This window comes from Diospyros lotus, chromosome 2, assembly GCF_014633365.1.
Source record: "Diospyros lotus cultivar Yz01 chromosome 2, ASM1463336v1, whole genome shotgun sequence".
Lineage (NCBI taxonomy): Eukaryota > Viridiplantae > Streptophyta > Magnoliopsida > Ericales > Ebenaceae > Diospyros > Diospyros lotus.
The window spans coordinates 24,099,021-24,107,091 of NC_068339.1; positions in this window are offsets into that span (position 1 = coordinate 24,099,021).

The window sequence follows — 8,071 nt, forward strand, 5'->3', positions numbered from 1 at the left end:
GAAATGTCTCAAATGTATAGACATTTTGATAGCTGAGATTAATTTAGCTGAGATGAATGGCTGAGATTACACCCTTCATTTGTGTGTTCCCGCCCATCTTCCCTGTCTACCCTCTGTCTCCCTACCCTTCCTTTCTCTCTCTCCCTTTCTCTCTCTACCCTCTCTATCTCTTTCTTTCTCTCTGTTCGTCTTCCTCTTTCAGCGAGAAGCTCGTTGTCTGTAACCTTCCGAGAGAAGAAGACCGCGCACCTGGAAGAACGAAAGAAAAGAAGAAGAAGACGCACAGGAACAGGGGTCTGCGTCTCACGCACGCCCAACGCACGCACCAGAGAAGAAATCGGGAATGGAGAAAGAGAGAGAGCTGGGCGTCGAGAAGCTCGTTGTCGGAAATCGGGAGGTTGTTTTTACTCATTTCTCTCTGTTTTCGCTACTGTGGCCTGATCTTAGAGGTATGTGATGTTTGTTATGTATTTTTTGTTCTTGGATTTATTGTTTCTTTTGTTGTTTCTGGTTGCTGCGGCCAGAACTCAGAAATTTTTGACGTGTTCTTTGCTATTGAATTTTTGTTGTGAACAAAATCTTTGTTGTTCTCAGAAATTTATGTTGGGTATATTCATAAGGCTGTTATGCCATGTTGTGTGTGTGTGTTTATATACTAACTGCGCGCGTGTGTATATATTATTCATGTATGTGTGTTTATGTATATGTGTGTGTATATCTATATAATAAATGGGTGTTCTGTGTATAGTAATATATGTATGTGTGTGTTATGTGTAAATGGGTGTGTATGTATATATGTAAATGGGTGTGTGTGTGTTCTTTGTACATGTAAATGGGTGTGTGTGTTCTATGTATACATGTATATGTGTGTGTAAATGGGTGTGTGTGTTTTGTGTAAATGGGCATGTGTATATATATGTAAATGGGTGTGTGCCTATGTTCTGTGTATCTATACGCTAGGTTCCATCCTCCTCTAGAGATTTTGAATCTTAATATTTTAAGATTTTGCAAAAAAAAAAATAAAAAGTTTGCAAAATTTGAAGTACGTTCCATCCTCCTCGACTTTTGAATCTTAATATTTATATACACACAGAGGCACATATATATATAATAGAAGATATATACACTCAGCCTCTTAATATTATTTACATCTTCCTGTTCAAATTTTGAAGTAGGTTCCATCATCCTATTGTGCCTTTGCAAAATTTCAATAAAATCCCATTTTCTTGATGCATAATTTATTTTCAGCAATTTGGTGTGTCTGTGTGTTCGTGTAAGGGAAAGCTTTTTATCTTTTCTTCTTTTCCCTTTTAGGCTATCTCTTACCCTTTGTGTTGTTCCCACGCGTAATTTAGCTCATGTCCTGTATCTGTAATCTTTTAATAATAATAGTTTTATCTTGGTTTTCTTTTGAATATTTCCTTTTTTTTTAGAAATTTCTCCTCTACTTTTATTGCCCCCTTTTATGTTGCCAGGACTGTGTCCATCATATTCATCTCCTACAATATATGTTATCCTCTAGATTCACACAGGTCCTATGGTCGTCCAATTTTAACACAGTTATTAAATTTTCATTTCTAATAAATTAATTATTAATTCTTAATTCATTGCCACAATGTTAGTCCTTAAGGTTAACTATCAAAGTATATGCACAAAAGATTATGTTATGATCATTAAAGTTTGTTATTTATAATTATGTTTTTTCTATATGATATTGTGACACAAATATAAATTATTGATTAGACTTGAATGCCCATGCGCAGTGACTCTACTTGAGTTCATGAGTCCAACTCATGGGACATCAATTTATAATTCTATAATAAATTAAAGCTATAGTGAGAATTTTAATTTAATTTTATTATTGATGTGATTGTTATTATTTGACCGAATTAATTTTAATTTAAAAGTCGAGATGTGTGTTTAAAAAAATACCCCACTTTTTGTTGTCTTCTTTATAATTCTTTTGGAGTTCAAGTCTTCCACAAACAATCAAATTTATATAATAAAGTAGAAAATTTATGTATGGTTGAGATTCCTAACATATTTTTCCTATGGTTGAGATCAAATACCTAACATATTTTTCCTCCCAGCCAAAACCATCCCTCTCTCTCACTCCCCAACACTCATTGCCTCTCTCTCCCTCTTTCATTCTCTCTCTCACAGACCCACTAACCCATAATGGTCGACCCTCTCTATTTCTTTCTACATATATATATACTAGCATATACTCGTACTTAAAGGCACGGTGTAAATATTAACAGTATGTGTAAGAATATGTATATGTCTGCGTGTGTATGTGTGTGTGTTCACGACCATGAATGGGGGAAACGGCCATCAATGGTGCCGGGGGGAAGGGCCATCAACAGTAGTTGGCAGGGGAGAAGGTGGCGAGCGCCATGGCTGCAGGAGGGGTTGGCAGCCGCCATCGCTACAGGAGGGGTTGGCGGCCGCCATGGCCGTTGGGGAGGGAATGAGAGAGGGTTGACGACCGATGGGTTTAGGGAATCAAGGTTCTCCAAACCCTGAAAGTCAGGGAACCTAGGTTCCCCGACTCACGAGGTTCGGGGAACATTGGATTCGGGGAATCTCTGTTCCCCAAACCCAACGTCCGCCATGGGCGTTCACCAACGCCCTCCCCCCTACGCCTATAAACCTCTAATGGCCGCCACCAACCCCTCCTCGATCACCAACGTTCCCCTAACCCAGCGACCATCACGAACAGCCACCAATGCCCCTTCACTTGCTATTGATGGCTGCCTCCCCCCCCCCCCTCCGCGCATTAATATTATTTACACCGTACCTTTAGGCACGGGTATATGCTAATATATATATAAGCCAAAAATAAACATAAAGTATAAAAAGAAAAGGGGGAGGCGCTCAAGCAACCCCATCCCCCCTGGCGGAAATCATCTCTCTCTCTCTCTCTCTCTCTCTCTCTCTCTCTCTGATCCTGGTGGTTCTTACGATCCGACCATTCGATCCCCTATCCAACTTCATTTTCATCATTTAAGAGCCCCTGATCTACAAAGAGGTAAGTGTTTTGGTATGGTTTTTGCTGGTCTTGCCGTTGTTTCGTGAGATGTATATATATAGGTGCAGTTGGGTTTTTGGCCAGTTGTTTAAACTCAGATCTACGGAGATCTGGCTATTGGATTTGCTTGGTTTTGGGATATGATGGTTGGATTACTCGGGGGTGTCGGATGGAGGTCTCAGATTGCCAGAAATTGCTGGCCATGGTGGCCGATGGCAACTGGTAGTGAGTTTTTTTTTTTTTTTTTGCCGAAAATTTAACCCTAGATCTACAAAAATCTAGCCGTCCGATCTTTGTCATTTTTGGGTATGTTGGTCGCTTGGGTGCTGTGCACCTCATGGTAAACTCCAATCGTCAGAAAAATGACTGGCGGTAGATGGTTGGCGATGGCCAGAATTCGTCCATGTATTAGCCAAAAATTAATTTCTAAATCTGTTAAGATCTAACCGTCTAATGGCTCTCATTTTGAGATATGTTGATGTTCATGGCGAGGGTTTCGATTCAGTATGCTAGTCAACCATATTTCGCCTACCGGTAGCGGCAGAATGTCAAAAAGAGAAAAAAAAAAAGAAAGAAAAGAAAAGAAAATAGGGTTTTTGGGGTTTTCGCATGTCAAGTAAGGATTTGGGCCTAGGATGGCGGGGCCCGATTGGCTTATAGAATGGCCCAATGTGTTGGGCGTGATTTGACCCAATTGTGGCAGCCCCTAGGATGGCTCACTCAATTTATTTTCCCTTTTTGTCGCTTGTCCATGAACCTAGGATAACTTGGTTAGGTTGGTCCTACTCAAAATATCGACATCAGTTTAATTTGGGTTCTCCTTAGATCTCTTGGAACTGGCGATGTGACTAGCGAGTCACTTTGTTGATTGAAGTTCTAAGGATGAAGCCATATTAGATGACTCGAGGCCGATGATTTGGGTTTATCCCAAATCCTAATTTCTGATGGATTCATTTTATTCTAGGGCTAACACATTGCAAATCATTCTTTTAAGCCATTTATTAAATCACTATTAATTAATTATTATGTTTTTAAAAATTTACCAATTGAGTTATAAATACAAATATATATATGTATTTTGAAAAAGAAAAACTTTAAAAATATTGTCTATATTAAAAGAAATCTAGTTTATGGGTGAATATAGAAATATATATATACTATTCTTATTGCAGCATATAAGTGAGTGTGTAGTTCCACTATACACTTACGTGTAGTATGCAAGACGAGACATGATGACGTAGTTGATGGCTAAGCTCGACGAATTCCATGGCATCAAATTCAAATATTATGCGAGCTAAGGTATAAAATAACTGATTCATAGTGTTAGGTAATGGTTAGGATTTTCTGTAATTTTTATTACGTCGCTATTTTTATTACCCAAATGTGACCACCCCATTCTATTTATTGTAGGCTTGGATTTCTAGGATTTTACTCAATCTTCTCCCCAGGCTCAGACTTGAGTCATCCTTTCCCAGGCGAGTAGACAAGATATGTTATATTTACCTTATTTTGTGCACGTATATATTGTTCCATGCATAACTTGTACATGATTTTTATATGCGAATCACAGAAAAATACTTTTAAATGTTTCTAAAATGCATGAAATATTTTCATCCTACTGAGAGAGACATAAGCAAAAAGATACCCTAACTGATTCTTGTTTTTGAGTATGTGAGAAATATTGAATGATATGGTGCATTTTGGGCACCACATGAAATGAGAAATGGTTATGATTTGTGCATTAAGTAAGGTATCATTTGCATTATTATTAGAGGACTAACTAGTAGATTCCTTGATGACTCACAGCAGGAAAAGATCATGGTATTATGAGGCTTAGCATGCCAAGGCCATGAGAGACACGAATAGTATGTTTCAACACTGCTATCACGTGGACTATTATGGTATTATAGTGTGATGATGATGTATGTGTCAGTATATGTACTTGTGTGCATATGTGTATAGATGTTAGGCCTGTTTCTACTAGTGTGTCGTTAGATTCAGTGTATGCATCACATATAAAAAGTATAGGAGGCTTAGGTGGTTAGATGAGCAACTTATGGGGGTTGTCTCTAGGCACTTATTTTTCCTACACTATGTTTTCCTTGAACCTCAAATTATGTAAACTTATGATACATATACTCGTTGTTCATCTTACTATTATGTTATCATACCCATGATGTTCACCCTAGCATTTTTATTGTATACTCTCCTAGTGGACATGGCATACCTTATACTCGCGAGTCCACAAGACTCACCATTTTTTTTAAAAAAAATATTTTCAGGAGATTCTTCTTTTGAATACTGGTCCATCAGATCTTCTGGTATGATGTCAGACCTCTTTTGATTCCTGATTTGATACAAGATGCCCTATGGAGACGCATACATACTGTTGAGTCTGTCTTTTATACTTTATTTTTGTGGTACATAATTGTGCCAAAAGTTCGAGATATGGGACTGTATATGTATTTATAACAGCAGGATGATAGAAATTCATTTTTTTTTTTTTTTGTAGCTATTGTATATGAGATATTGAAATATTTTTGTGGAAAGTTGATATAGTATTTTATTCTGTGTCTCTATATTTTATCAGTAGTATTAATGTTTTTAGCAAATCAAGCTAGAGAAGAGGCTTACTAATCCACAGTGGGGCCGCTAAGCTTAGGGATTAGTGCCGATCATAACTTATTAGAAATTGGGTTGTGACACATATGGTTTTGAATCATGACTAAAAAAGGTGAAAGAGCTTCCTCAAGCTGAGTCAAAACAGAGATAGCCAACTGTGGGGGCAGTGTTGGAATTAACATATGGTGGTGTAGGTAAAATTTAAAATTTTTTGCGTATCAAATATACACAGCAGAAGCCATATTATACACTTACCATACACAGCTTGGATATTTAAGTAATATGATATTTTATCAAATGAAATACAACAAATAACATACTTATAGCCCAATGTCAGGTAGGTGTAGAAACTGTTTCTACACTGAGATTGAATCCTCCTGAAATTGTAGAAGGCCTAGTCCGTCCATACTTAGCAAGGTATCTAGTATCAATTCCCTCGTCCCGTGCTAGCCAAAGGACATTAAGTCACTAGTACCTATCTATATCCCTCGAACTATTCGAACACACCTAGCTTAACAATTAAGTTGTCTGTAATTTGATAGAAGCAGAAGCATGAATTACAAAGAAAGAAGCCAATGAAGCAGCACTCACAAATCCTCTCCTAATTTCTGCCTCAAAGAGACATCTGATTCCCCCCAAAATTACCATCCACATCCCTTAGTTGGTTGACACATGGAATCCATTAACTTGAACTCAAGTAGCAAAAATGGTCGACCGATTCATTCTAGGCAGTCAATCATTTTCTAACGGGTGGAAAGACAATCGACTAGCCTCCTCAAAATGTCCACAATTTTTAGCCAATTGATCATTTGAGCTGAACCAGTTGCACTTTACTGCAGTTCCAAAACAAATAGCAATTGATTCATTGATTTTTAACAAACTATGTCATTAACACTTAATGACATAATCAAAACCCATCATTAACCATTAATAATGTCAGGGACATGATAGGTGCATAGTGTTGATACCAAACACCACGTTACATAGTTTGTGTCTTTCTAGGTTTACTATCTAATAGCAATCAAATAACATCAAAACCCTTTTTTATGCCGACCGAATCACCTCGACTAGCCTCGAGAATCTCTCCATATTCTCAAGACGTTCTGAAAAGTCTTAGAAAACACCTAGCAATGGTCTAAAACAATATAGAAGGCAATGAAATCTAACTTCATAATGAACCTATTATAGTTGTTGATTACTGTGTAATACAATCCTTCTATCACTCAACGTCCATACCTAACAAGAGTCATGGTACGATAAACTCACAAACTCGATAACCATATGTCTAATCTCATTAGCATGACTAGATGACATCTTAAGAAACTCTTTCCTAATTAATCATATTGTCTTGGCCAAGGACTTTCCCATCACACTAACAGTAGACCACATAGGACGTTCACCTCACTTTAATGAAGGTGACCGATCTTATCCCTGAGCACCTACCTCCATGCACTAGTAATACAAGACCACATAGATAAGCATCCCCACCTCACAATTGGATTGTTCGACGCATTAGCAAATCTTGCGCATCGATATACAAGACAACTGTGTCAATTCAACTCAAAGAATCAGTTACATAACCGCAACTAAATGATAAGATCATTATCCACCAAGCCATATGATTAGTTATCGGTGTCACATTCAGTCTGTTGTTCTCCAATAACTACCCATGAGTTTACTATAAACATCGCATGTTATATAGTATGTGACTCATCACCCTTATGCATTAGTATCTCATATTAATCAAGGTAGTAAACTATGTGTCAATCCATATATAATTGATTAATAGAGTCCCCATCCAATTAATCTAAAGACCTTGAATATTTAGGGAATCCTATTACCATAGAATCATGTCACATATTCTTAATATCTTAAAAATAAGACTATCAAATAAGAAATCAATGAACTTAGAGTAATGAATGATGAAAAACTTGTCTTTATAAATATATACAAAGATACATCATATGTATTTTAATACACATGATAGGCGTCATCTAAATCTAACATTATGCCACATCACTAATAGCCAATTGACGAGAAAACCTATCAACCAAGATCCCCAAATGATGCTACTGGCCATGCTACAAGAAGATCTTACAACCATTTTCAACCCACCAACTAAAATTGGCACAAACTGTACTAGACATAGAAAGTAGCTTCCTCTAATACCATGGGAAAAAATGAGGCACCAGACCTAAGCCTTCCTTGTAGCGGCCCTCTCCCGAATCATCCTGCTAGCATAGGAAATCCGAAAGGAGGTCGTTACGAAATGGATACAAGAACAATAACTCAATATAAACACCAATTCCTTTTTTTTTTTTTTTTTCTTGCTCACTGATCATCAGGAGCAAAAAAAAAAACATCTCTACATTTGCTCACTATCAATAGGAGCTCAAATTAAATATTACACACCCTTTA